Source organism: Carassius carassius, chromosome 1 (genome assembly GCF_963082965.1).
Source record: "Carassius carassius chromosome 1, fCarCar2.1, whole genome shotgun sequence".
NCBI classification, from domain to species: Eukaryota; Metazoa; Chordata; class Actinopteri; order Cypriniformes; family Cyprinidae; genus Carassius; species Carassius carassius.
In genome coordinates, this window is record NC_081755.1 from 11795492 (window position 1) to 11808601 (window position 13110).

A 13110-nucleotide genomic window follows, 5' to 3' on the forward strand; every position below is an offset into this window, starting at 1 on the left:
TAACTACTATTTCACTGTTGACCGGTTACTTGACATTTGCCAGTAAGCTATTGTGAGGCTACATAAAAGTAGGCTACATTACCAGGACAATTTGTATGTAGTGTATATGGTGTGTTTATTCAATTGTACTAGAGTTGAACTAGACTCAATAGGATTCTCAGGGTTATAATAAAAGGCAGGCTTTTTGCAAAAGTTTTGCTTATGAAAATCGAATAATGTTTTCTTTGTCTAGGCGATGGTTCTCGCTACTCTTGTGGAACATACACTTCCTTTTACATTTGCACCAGTGATGGTGAAGCTGGCCCAAACGCTGGCTACAGATAAAGTAGCTCTGAGTGGGTTGAAGCTGTCACGCACAGCAGCAGCATACAAAATGATGCATGGATTGGGATTTACATTTTCGGAGAGGATCTTCAGCAATACACGGAAGTATCCATTTTCCATCAGCCTCGACGAGAGTACTAACAATGGTGGTAAAAAAGTGCTTTCCATCCTGGTCAGCGACTCAGAAATCAACCCAGACAAGAAGACGGTTGATGTGGAACACCTAGGCTCTTTAGAGGTTTTGAAGGTTAGCGCTCTCAAGGTAGAAAAGTTGATAGTTAAGTTCTTTAAGGATAACAACATCCCATGGTTCAACCTTGTAAGCATGCTGATGGACTCCTGCGGTGTTATGCGAGGAAGTAAAATGTGGTTGGAAACGAGAGTGCACCAGAACCACTGCCCAAACCTACTTGATGTTGACGGTGATAGTTGCCACCATATCCACAATGCTGCAAAGGTTTTTGCAGCTCCTTTCAGCAATTATCTTGAACGGCTGTTTGGTGACCTACATGTAGATCATCAATGGGCTACAGACCAGGTTGGTTAATAATATTCAATTTCCATTATAGAAATATTTTTTAGTTCAGAATGATTCATGCTACTGACTTCAAGCTACTGACTGCAACACTAAACACTAAACCTTTTATCTTTACAATATACTTACCTGCTGCTATACTTGTTGGGAGACTGTATTTTCTAGATGTAATTTAGATTCTAAAAAAATAATTATCCTTAACTGACAAATTTAGGCTACCTGAGCTCTTTGAGGAAAAAACTGATTTGATGTATCTCTCTTTCTCAGTTGGCATACTTCAGAGAGATATGCGAGTTCATGGGCCTGCCTGGTTTCGCTCCCAAAAGGTTCATTCAGCATCGCTGGCTATCGGCTTATGATGTTGCCATTAGCACCCAGAGGCTGCTTCCTGTCTACAAGGTTCTTTACTATGGCTTTATGGACAGGGAACCCAAGGCCCTCTACAAGGACCCCTTGAGGCAGCTTTTTGCCAATTACAAAGTGAGCGAAAAGGCACAGAGACAGATTCAATCCTTTCATGAGGACCTCAGCAAAAAAGGTAACTCATCACAGTTATTTATCCTTGGATCTGTGATTGCCTACCTGCACTATGGAAACCAAAGGAATGTTAGCTTTTGTACAGAGCTTTGTTATAGAGCCTTTGACTTTTCCAGGAATGACACAGCTGGGAAAAGACCGGAAGAAGAGGGTGGTTAGGAAGGTGTGGCATGAAGCCACCATAACTGAGCTGCACCTCAGTGTTTATACAGGAGTGCTACCGATCCTAAAAGAATATGTCATGGTGTTCCAGGTGAGCTGAACATTGAGTCCTCTGCTTATGGCTCCCATTTCTACTCAGGTGAATGCTACATTTTTCATCAGGTTTTTCAAAATAAGAAAAAATATCACAAATTATGAGAATTAGATTGATTATAAAAATGTTACAGGAATCTGTGGTGCCTGGGTCTAGAAAATAAATTATAGTGATCCCATGTCTAATAATTTCTGACAACATTTTATTTGACCACAGGGTATAATGCTTTTCCATAGTGAGGTGATCTAATGGAATTCTTGTATTTATCTTTTGGGAGTCCTGAGTTAAAATTAATATGCACATTGTGGTGGATTATTAATAAATAAGATAGTAAACTATTTTTTCTGAATCTAACCTGTGTTAAACTTCTAACCTTAATTCAACTTGTTAAACTTTTAACCTGACTTCTCTTTTGAGTCTAACATTATGACAAACACTCACCTAACTTCCTCGTCTAGGTCTAACAAAAATAACAAACTAAATTCTACTTCTTTTCGGAACAGGTCTTACTAACCTTTCGTTTTTAGCCTGCATTATGTCATGTCGCAGAGGGTAAAGAAGGGAGGGGCTTGCTTTATAAATTGAACCAATCATATTGATAAAAGGTGACGTTATGTTAGTGATTTTAGTCATGCTGAGTTTATTTTGATGTGTCTGTGTCCTATAAAACCTGATGTATTCTTTTTCTGGAGAGAGATTCTCTGAGAGTTGCTCGAGTACTCTCCCAGCCGTAAATAAAGAGCTCAAAGGACATTTGCTGAAGTTTGTCTGCCATTTTCTGCTGCGCAGCAGGTGAGATAGTTTAGATAAATAGGTATTTATTAAGCGTCGACTGGAGACGTTAGGGAACGTCGATTGGAGATGGCCCAGGTGTTTATTAAGCGTCGACTGGAGACGTTAGGGATCGTCGATTGGAGACGGCCCAGGTGTTTATTAAGCGTCGACTGGAGACGTTAGGGATCGTCGATTGGAGACGGCCCAGGGAGATCGTCGATTGGAGACGGCCCCGGTAGATTTAGGTCAGATGAGATAGGACTTAGTTAGATTTAAGAAAAATCTACGACAATTTTGGCGAGCCAGCCAGGAGTCCAAGGACCTCCCTCCCTCGGCGAGGGACTTTCTTTGTTCTGATAATAGAGGAACTTTTATTTTTCATATCATTTGAATTCGTTCTGCCAACTTGCAGCAGATCCTACACCGACAGAGGGACCATCCCGGACGGGCAGGAAAAAAAGAACTTAGGTTGAGGTAAGGAACCACAGACTTCAGTTTTTCTCCTTTTGATGTATGAAATTGAAATATTGAATTTTCTGTTTTTATCTGAAATCTATAAGAGGGATTTTAAAATGTGTTTCTTGTTTAAATAGTTAAAATTTAAATTCTTCATATCTGTGAAAATCTATAAGAAGGATTTTAAAAGTGAAATTTTAGTATGTAAATACAAAGAGAAAAAGAGGAAAAAAGTAAAATCAAACACTGGCAGGGGCAAGATTTAAAAGGTGTTTCCCATTATCCTATGGAGAAGACGAAAGTCGACTAAATTCACCACAACGATAATTTCTATTTAACAAGATATACGTATGTACGGCGACGTATAGGATTGGGATTAAGTGGCCAGATAGAACAAATAATTGAAGAAGATTCTGCAGTGTTAGCAATTGGGTGCACTAGGGCGTGGCATCAATCTCACCCATAACCAGAGTTAACAGTAGGGCAAACATCTCTATATTTGATTACCAAACCAAACTTTAGACCTTATTTAGATAGGGCCAAAGGGGAATTGGGATTAATTCCTATTGCTACCATTTCACCAGGATATCCACAGATTTGGGCTTGGAGATATACATCTGATATATACCCAGCGAACTGAAATTATAAGATTGTTCTCTTGTACGCAACGAAGAACTTGCTTTTTCCTTGTTTGTATATTGCTGTTTTCTATTAAATTTCTTCTGCCAATTTTTCTGCAATTGAAGAACTGCTTTTGACTAAAAAAAATGGGGAACTGCTGTGGTAAAGAAAAAACAGATAAAACTGAAATTCAGGGTCCGTTTAAAGAGTTGATCAGGAAGTGGAATTTGGGAGAGGAGCAAATTGCTCAAATTAAACTGTGGTCTAAATTCACAAAGGGACAGTTTGCTGATTGTGGAACTCTGAGTGTGTCAATTTTAGGAGAGACGCGGCGTCTCCTTGAAAATTTGCCCCCAAAGAAACGAAAGAGGATTGACTGGACACTTTTCCGAAGATGGGAACGGGAGGCAGAGAGACGTTACGAAAGCCAAAAAGAAGGCGTGAAAGCTGCAGATTCTTTGATTGCTTTGCAGACAAAAAAGAGAAAGCAGGAATTGGACTACATGCAGCAGCCGCCCATCAAAAAGCCTCCTCCTTACACAGCGGATGCTGCTAAAGCTGAAGAAGGGGAAATTGACCAGGTGCCAAGAGCTGGAGGCTCTGCAGACCTGCTCCAAGAAAAAGAGGAGGTGGAAACCGAGTGTGAGAGTTCGGACGAGGGTGAATGTGGCATCTACAGAGAGGTTAGACAACTGTTAGATGAAGTTCAACTGTTAGATTGTGTTCAACCCCGCCCTGCAGCGCCTGGATGAAGGAGGAACTGAAACTCAAGAGTGGAGGGCTCAGTGGACAGCGATGACTGAAAGACTGAAACTTGCTTTCCCCATGAAACCTGACTGGGCGGTCATCACTAACACAAAACAAGTGAAAGGTGAGACTGTCACTGCTTATCTTGCCAGACTAAAGACTGTTGTTGATGAATGTGCAGGTCTTACAGAAGGAACTGACAACACTGGAGTTCTGAAACATCACTTTGTCAACGGCCTCCTTCCAAACATTCAGGGAGCTGTGCGACTGACCTGCATTGCGTGGGAAGCGCAGGATTTAGAAGTGGTGATGCAACATGCGAAGCATGCTGAACAGAATGATGAAAAGAAGAACACAGAAAAGGAGAATAAATTGCAGACTGCCCAGTATAAGTTTTACCAAACTCAGTCCAACAACCAAAGGCCAAGAAACAACAATCAACTGCCAGGAAATGGAAGGTGGAATCAATGGCAAGAGAGAGGGCGTGGCCGAGCTAAGTCTACGGACATGTGCAGAAACTGTGGCCTAAGAGGACACTGGGCTAAAGAATGTCCAAACAACTTTCCACAACAACATCACCCACAACAGCAGTACTCAAGTTACTACCCACAGCAACAGAAGAGCTATCCGCCAAGAAAGCAGAACTACAGAGAGCAGAGTGCTTCCTCATTTCACCCGCCCCCACCTGCGCTGTACAGGACTGCATGGGATAAGGAGGGAGACACTCAAACAGCATATCAACTGATACAACTGACTAAAGACCCAAATTCGAACCCAATGATGACAATATCTGTACAAGGACTTTCAGTTTCATTTTTAATTGATACCGGAACCATTTTTTCAACTCTCACGACAAAGACCGCATCCAGGTTTGACAAATTGCCACTTTCTGATCAGACTCGTACAACGTATGGTATATCAGGTTTAGCACAAATTGATAAATTGTCAATGCCATTAACAGTGGTAGATGGGAATAAAACATGTACACAGCAATTTTTGATTTCTGAAACATGCCCTTTAAATTTATTAGGTAGAGATTTAATGTCTAAATTAGAAATGACAATTGATATTTCATTGGAAGGGATAACGGTGACACCAAAGAATGGAATTTTTGCTCAATTGTCACAAAATTGGTATTATAACTGGGCTATAACTCCTGCATTTGACCCATATTCAGAGTATGAGTTTTTACCAGCAGACCATGAAAAGCCATCTCATTTCCACTGTACCTCGTGGTTTGTTGGCCCCGAGAGAAATAGTGAGTATGAGGAGAAATGGTTTAATGAGCAGCTGGGTGAGAAATTAACTCTTGAATACCTGCTAATATCACAGCATTTCTCTGCATTTATTGTAAAGCTCACGCACTCTCAATCTGCTTTATTCCAACAGTTGCAAGTCCAGCCTCATGTCTCAGTGGGGAAGAAGGGAAAAAGTTCTTGGGCGGAAGTAGGAGTGTGGCTCACAGAGCAAGTGGAGAAAGGGGGCTGGACTTGGCAAGATGATGGGTATTATCAAAATACTGCCGGGGTAAGAGCGTATCCAAAAATGCAGACAGTGACAGTTCACAGATTGTGCAGTGAGGAGAGAAAATTTATTCCTGATACAATTGATAACAATTTTGATGTATTATCAGGAATTCCAGAAACCCTTTGGGCTAAAGATAAATTTTATATTGGTCGGATAAAGGATGCAATGCCTCTCGTTATCACACCAATGACTCAACATAGGCTATTTAGGCCTCAATATCCTCTCAGCAAAGAAGCTGTAGAGGGAATTTCAAAAGTACACGCTGCGCTTGTTGAAAAAGGTGCTATTGTGCCTTGTCAAAATTCACCAATAAATTCACCCATACTTCCTGTAAGGAAGGCATCGGGTGAATGGCGCTTTGTTCAGGATTTGCGATTGGTGAATGCGGCTATTCAACTGCGTTCACCAATAGTACCTAATCCATCGACAATTTTATCTGAAATACCAAACAATGCTACCCATTTTACTGTGATCGATTTGGCAAACGCATTCTTTTCAATCCCAGTACATCCAGATAGTCAATATTGGCTGGCGTTTCAAAAATAAATGCTGGACCTGGACTGTCATGCCGCAGGGTTACACAGAATCTCCGACCGTTTTTACAGAAGAACTTTCTAGAAATTTGGAAAGTTTCGTCCCACCAAAGGGGAGTACATTCATTCAGTATGTTGATGATCTCTTGATCTGTTCTCCAGACAAAGCCTCCTGTGAATGTGACACATATGAATTGTTGAATTTCTTGTCACAAAATGGACATAAAGTGTCTAAAAATAAGTTGCAATTAGTAAAAGAGGAAGTGAGATATCTTGGCCACCTTATCTCAGCAAATGGCCGAGCTTTAGGCCTAGATCGAATTGAGGTGATAAGGAAAATTCCCGAAACCAATTACAAAATCACAAATGATGTCATTCTTAGGGGTAACGGGATACTGTAGGCCATGGATCCAAGATTATGCTGAGATCTCGAACCCTCTCCTCATGGCAGCACATGAGGTTCAAAAAATGACTGATCCAGTTACCTGGACAGATGAACGTCAAATTGCATTTGAGAGACTAAAGTTATCACTTACCACCGCGCCTAGCATAGGGTTGGCTGATTATACAAAAGTGTTTGAATTATTTGTATCTGAAAAAAAGGGGTTCATGTCCGCCATCCTAACACAACCTCACGGTGACTGTCGACGTCCAATTGCATACTATTGGAAAAGATTAGACACTGTCGCACAGGGAATGCCACAGTGCCTACAGTCCGTAGCCTCTGCAGTCGAAGCAGTGTTGGCATGTTCAGATTTGGTGGCTTTCCATCAATTAACAGTGTATGTTCCCCATTTGCTACATGCTTTGTTAATGCAGTCAAGGACAGCTCATCTCACTGCTGCACGTTCACTGCATTGGCAAAATGTCCTGCTCACAATGTCAAATGTTACATTGAAAAGATGCACTGTATTGAATCCATCTACGCTGCTGCCGACTGAAGAAGATGGGGAACCCCATGATTGCACGCAGGTAGTAGAAATAATGACTAAACCGCGGCTTGATTTATTAGATACACCATTATCAAATCCTGAATTGGTTTATTATGTGGACGGATCGTGTCTCCGAAATCCACATACAGGATTGCTTTCAACTGCATATGCTATTTGCACAAAATTTGAGATAGTTGAGACTGAATGCTTGCCTCAGAATCATTCGGCTCAGGCAGCAGAACTTGCAGCACTCGCACGCGCATGTGAATTGGCCAGGGGTCACTCAGTCAATATATATACAGACTCACGTTATGCATTTGGTGTATGTCATGACCATGGGGCCGTTTGGAAAAATCAAGGTTTTCTCACTGCGAACGGGAAACCGGTGGCACATTCAAAATTGATTGATAAGTTGCTCGAGAATTTGTTAATGCCAAAAGAAATTGCTATTTGCAAATGTGCAGCACATATGAGAACCGGTGATGAAGTATCAAAAGGAAATAATTTTGCTGACTCGGTAGCAAAAAACACAGCGCTGACTGGATGTAGACTGACTGACTTTATAGGTTTTGCATTCCTTTCTACCGATAGCACACAATTACCACCGACATTAAATGAAATTCAGAGATTGGGTACTAACCGGGAATTAAAAACCTGGTCAGAGAGGGGTATAAAAGACGACGAAGGTGTCTGGAAAGATACCAGAACAAACAAACCAGGCTCATGGGTTAGACCATGCCTCAAAATTGGCTATGAAGGATCTGATAAGTACATCCTGGGTGGCTCCAGGATTTACATCAGTGGCAGAAAGATTCTGCCGAAATTGCCATATCTGCGCTGCGAATAATGTGGGAAGACAGAGTAAAAAAGCGATTTACTCTGCCTATCCCATCCCTATCTTCCTTTCCAGCATCTACAAATGGATTTCATCGAGTTGACACCATGTCAAGGGTTTAAATATTGTCTTGTGATTGTTGATATGTTTTCAAAGTGGGTTGAGTGTTTCCCTAGTAGAAAAGCTATTGCTGCGGCTGTAGCAAAAGCTCTAGTAAGAGAAGTAATTCCCAGATGGGGAGTACCTGAGAAATTGTCTAGTGACAATGGAATTCATTTTGTAAATAAAGTAATAACTGAATTGGCAAGGGGACTATGAATAAATTTGAGACGACATTGCTCCTATAGACCACAAAGTGCTGGAACTGTAGAGAAAGCTAATCAAACGATAAAAAACAAATTGTGTAAAGTAATGGCCGAAACTGGAATGACGTGGGTTCAAGCCCTGCCCATAGTTATAATGGCCATGAGAGCCCGAAAAGGGGCAAGAACAACCCTCAGCCCACATGAAATTCTTACAGGTCGGCCCATAAGGGTAGGAATTGAACTTCCTCCCCAGGAGGGTTTGGCGGGGGTGGATGAGCAAATGAGAAAGTATATATTGTCCCTAACAAGAACCATTAAAACAATTCATTCACAGGTCAAAGCTGCCTTACCGGTTCCAGGTACAGAGCCGCAGCACTCTTACGAGCCAGGACAGTGGGTCTGGATCAAGGACCACAGACGTAAAGCGTGGAACAACCCAAGGTGGCTGGGTCCGTATGAAATCATTCTAACAACGAATACAGCAATCAAGGTTGCCGAGCATGACACCTGGGTTCAAGTGTCACATTGTAAGCCCCACCAACCAACCCCCATCTAGTGGAAAGTAGGGGAAAACAGGGCGTACTGGTGACGTACCTCCTCTACCGACGAGGGAAGACCTTGCTACGGCTCGCAAAGAGTCATCGAGGTGAAAATGGAACGATTCAGACATCTGTGGGGCCAACGGGACAACCAGCGCACCTGGGAGCGAATGTGGTCTGACAGAATGTTTAAGTATAGAATATGTGTTGGTGTATTCATAAGTGTGTTGATTTTGATCATATTGATGTTTCTGTTTGAATTTCCTCCAGGAAGTGTTCAGGATAGAAAGGAAAGAGAAGTGCCTGTTCATCATGACTGCTAATCTGACACCGACAGAAATCACTATGGGTTAAATTTGTTTTGGAAGTATGCTAATTACACAGCTAAAAAACTTGCACCTAACAAAGATTGTTATGTTTGTGCTCATGCTTCCTTTTCTGCCGCGTATCCGTATCCTCTGTTGCCAGAGCCAGTAGAGGGTCACCAACTGAAGTGTATTCTGTCTCACGTTGCTGGGCCGGGGTCAGAATGTTCCCGGAAAATTTTCCGTAAAAGATTTCCCCCTGAGTGTGATAATGTAACTATCCCGGCATCGATTCTTTCTCTCTCTACCGAGGGGAAAAAGAAGGTCTGGCCTTTGCCAGAGCAGAAATTTAAAGAGTGTTACAGGTCACGAAAGGGAAATAAATTTATGGGGATGCTTGAGGGATGTGAAACAATCCACAATGTTAGCTGTTATGATCCCACAGGTAAGAGTGACCACCTTGCAGGGGGGACTTACGTCCTATTGGACTACTACTGGTTGTGCGGTCATAAAGCATATCCCAGTCTGCCTGTTTCATGGCATGGTCTCTGTGCTTTAGTTCGGCTCAGAGCGAGAATTAGAGTTGGCTATGTGGGAACGAAAAAAAGAGGAACAAGGGCTTTGAAGAAAAAAGATGATGACACTTGGTGGAGACATGACATTTCTGACATCCCTGAAGAAAGCCGTGTAATTGCCAGAACATCTCAGTTCTGGAAAGCTTTCCTGATCCATAATGCTGTAACTGACTCAATGAATTGGATTAATAGAATCCATTATGAATTATATCGATTTGCAAATGACACCCAATTGGCTTTAGAATTATTGAAAAATGAAGTTGGGGCCCTCAGACAATGACTCTGGAAAACAGAATGGTATTGGATACAATTCTTGCGGACGAGGGAGGTGTCTGTGTTAAAATTGGAAAAGAATGTTGTACTTTCATTCCAGCTTATGATGCAGATGGGGGTACCATCTCAAAGGTGCTAGACGTTATGACAAAGGTGCGGAATGATTTGTGGCAGGATGAACAGGCAAAGAATAAAGCAATGGAATGGGGATTAGATTGGGTGGCTGATGCCTTCCGCAATGCTTTTGGTAATATCTTCGGACCCATACTTAAGCTTTTGTTACCAGTAATTGCTACCTTGTTTATTGCAATGATTATGAGTGGATGTTTGATCAAATGTATCCGAGCTTGTCTGAGGAAATTTATCAGGAGCATTGTCTGGGGAGGCATTGGGAGAGAAAATAATGAGGAAGAAGAAGAAGAATCCCACTATGAGCAGTTGCACCCAATCAGATTGCGGTTGCCTGTGGCCTACAGGCTGCGTCCAATCAAGCGACCAGAGAGTCAGTACCGTAATATTCTTGTTGCACCTGATCAGCCAAATGCAGCTGTAGCCGAGGGGCCAATCAGAGAACCAATACCATAATGTTCTTTTTCATTAAACAATCCAGATATTGGTCGTTGTGGAAATTACGACCAGAGAGGGGAATCTGTGGTGGATTTTTAATAAATAAGATAGTAAACTATTTTTTCTGAATCTAACCTGTGTTAAACTTCTAACCTTAATTCAACTTGTTAAACTTTTAACCTGACTTCTCTTTTGAGTCTAACATTATGACAAACACTCACCTAACTTCCTCCTCTTGGTCTAACAAAAATAACAAACTAAATTCTACTTCGTCTTTTCTTACTAACCTTTCGTTTTTAGCCTGCATTATGTCATGTCTCAGAGGGTAAAGAAGGGAGGGGCTTGCTTTATAAATTGAACCAATCATATTGATAAAAGGTGACGTTATGTTAGTAATTTTAGTCATGCTGAGTTTATTTTGATGTATTTTGCTGTAGTCTGTCATTTTCTGCTGCGCAGCAGGTGAGATAGTTTAGATAAATAGGTATTTATTAAGCGTCGACTGGAGACATCGTCGATTGGAGACGGCCCAGGTGTTTATTAAGCATCGACTGGAGACGTTAGGGATCGTCGATTGGAGACGGCCCAGGTGTTTATTAAGCGTCGACTGGAGACGTTAGGGATCGTCGATTGGAGACGGCCCAGGTGTTTATGAAGCGTCGACTGGAGACGTTAGGGATCGTCGATTGGAGACGGCCCAGGTGTTTATTAAGCGTCGACTGGAGACGTTAGGGATCGTCGATTGGAGACGGCCCAGGGAGATCGTCGATTGGAGACGGCCCCGGTAGATTTAGGTCAGATGAGATAGGACTTAGTTAGATTTAAGAAAAATCTACGACAACATGCCAAACACACACATGGTCAATGTATGTTAATGTTATTTTCTTTATAGGGCAGTCAGACACTTGTTCATAAACTGCATGAAAAACAGCTTCAAGTCTTTACCAACTTCCTTGCCTGCTTTGTCAAATCTGAGCACCTGAACCTGATGTCCAAAACTCTGGCTACTATGGAATTGGACAACAAACTGCTGCCTGTGAGGGAGATGTATGTGGGGTAGAAGGCTAATCAATTCAGAGTGGCACATCCACAACACCCTGTGAGTAATTTAAATTGTGTACTGCAATTAGAATGATTAATGCTTGATTAGGAGCCTCTGCAGAGTTTGTATGATAAAAGTATAGTAAGTGTTGCTGATCTGTTTCAGCTGCTGAAGCCATTCCTGGAAGAAGTCTCCCAGGCATACATCACGTGTGCCAGATACTTACAAAAAAAGCTGCCACTGCAGAGCAAGACCCTCCAGTGTTTGTCGGCCATGGACCCAATACTGAGAGGGCACTCTCAAACTGGGTCTGAACTGAGGAAACTCACTGCAATGATGGATCACCTGCTGCCTGATGTTGACACACACCAGGAAATTATCCAGTACAACGTAGATCAGTCCCTGCCCAGCTTCCAAGATGGAGATGATGTTGTGAGGTGGTGGGCCTGTGTCGACGATACTGGAAAATATCCAGGCCTGTGTCAAGCAGTGAAAGCTGCAATGTCAATATTCCATGGCCCATTATTTGAATCTTCTTTTAATTTAATGGGCAACATTATTGACAAGAAAAGTACAAGCTTTAACATCACCACATTCGGCACTATCCAGACTGTCAAATATACTCTACAGAGCAGAAAGCTGAGTGCTGTGGATATGTTCAGCTGAGATGATTCAAAATTTGAGCCAGTAGATAGAAGGCTGTGTGGGAACATCATTACGGCTGGAACCAGGGACAAAGCCCAGCGGCAGCAAAAGCAGCTGAAAGTCAGCGAAAGGAGTGTGGAGTTTGGCTGCCAGCCATCCACTAGTGCTGCTGTAAATAGGGCAGAAGTGGTGGAGGAAGAAAGTGTGGCCCGAAAGAGGCACATGAAAAAATCTTTCACCCTTTTCAGTCCTTCTGAGTTTGCAGGTATGAAAACACCATGGTGTCCTCGACAACTTCAGTGCTTTCCAGTACGAGGATCACCTTAACAAGCTGAAGAGACTCCTGCGGAAACCTACATGTCCACTGAGTCAAATTGTGAGAAGGTTCTCAGAAATGCAAAGCTGCTGCTGCTGCAAAAAAAGGAGAAAAACAACCCACCACTGCTCAGAAAACAACACACGGCTGGCCCTCTACCTGAATGTTTTCATGGATCTTCACAGTACAAAGAAATAAAAACCTGCTCTTACACTCTTAAACTGGACCAGGCCAACAGTTTTGTTTACATTGATGGGAAAGTTGCAAAGCTGCAAAATATAATTTCAGCGAGGGATGACATTTATGTGGCCTACACTACCTTCAACAATCATGAACCTTTTTTTGATTATCCCATTCCATCCTCAGAACTTCGTATTCATCTAGTTGATGGCATCTCAGGACCAACACATTTCTGCAAGTTTGAGAACATTGAGGCGAAAGCTTTCTTAGTTCCTTATGACAGTAA

At 42.1% G+C, this 13110-nt stretch overlaps 1 protein-coding gene, 2 long non-coding RNA genes and 1 pseudogene across 5 annotated transcripts in view; 2 read left to right on the plus strand and 2 right to left on the minus strand.

Annotated features, from left to right (window-relative positions):
• LOC132146673 (zinc finger protein 501-like) overlaps nt 1-13110 on the minus strand; it is a 306725-nt pseudogene that overhangs the window by 131448 nt on the left and 162167 nt on the right.
• The window catches only part of LOC132148387 (zinc finger protein 883-like), a 203032-nt gene that overhangs the window by 130877 nt on the left and 59045 nt on the right, over nt 1-13110 (minus strand). The window lies entirely within an intron of this gene.
• The window catches only part of LOC132153426 (uncharacterized), a 189937-nt gene that overhangs the window by 117835 nt on the left and 58992 nt on the right, over nt 1-13110 (plus strand). The window lies entirely within an intron of this gene.
• Nucleotides 952-12553, plus strand: LOC132154282 (uncharacterized). The gene is made up of 3 exons (XR_009437150.1): nt 952-1397; nt 11534-11740; nt 11849-12553. It is a non-coding gene; the product is annotated as an uncharacterized LOC132154282 (long non-coding RNA).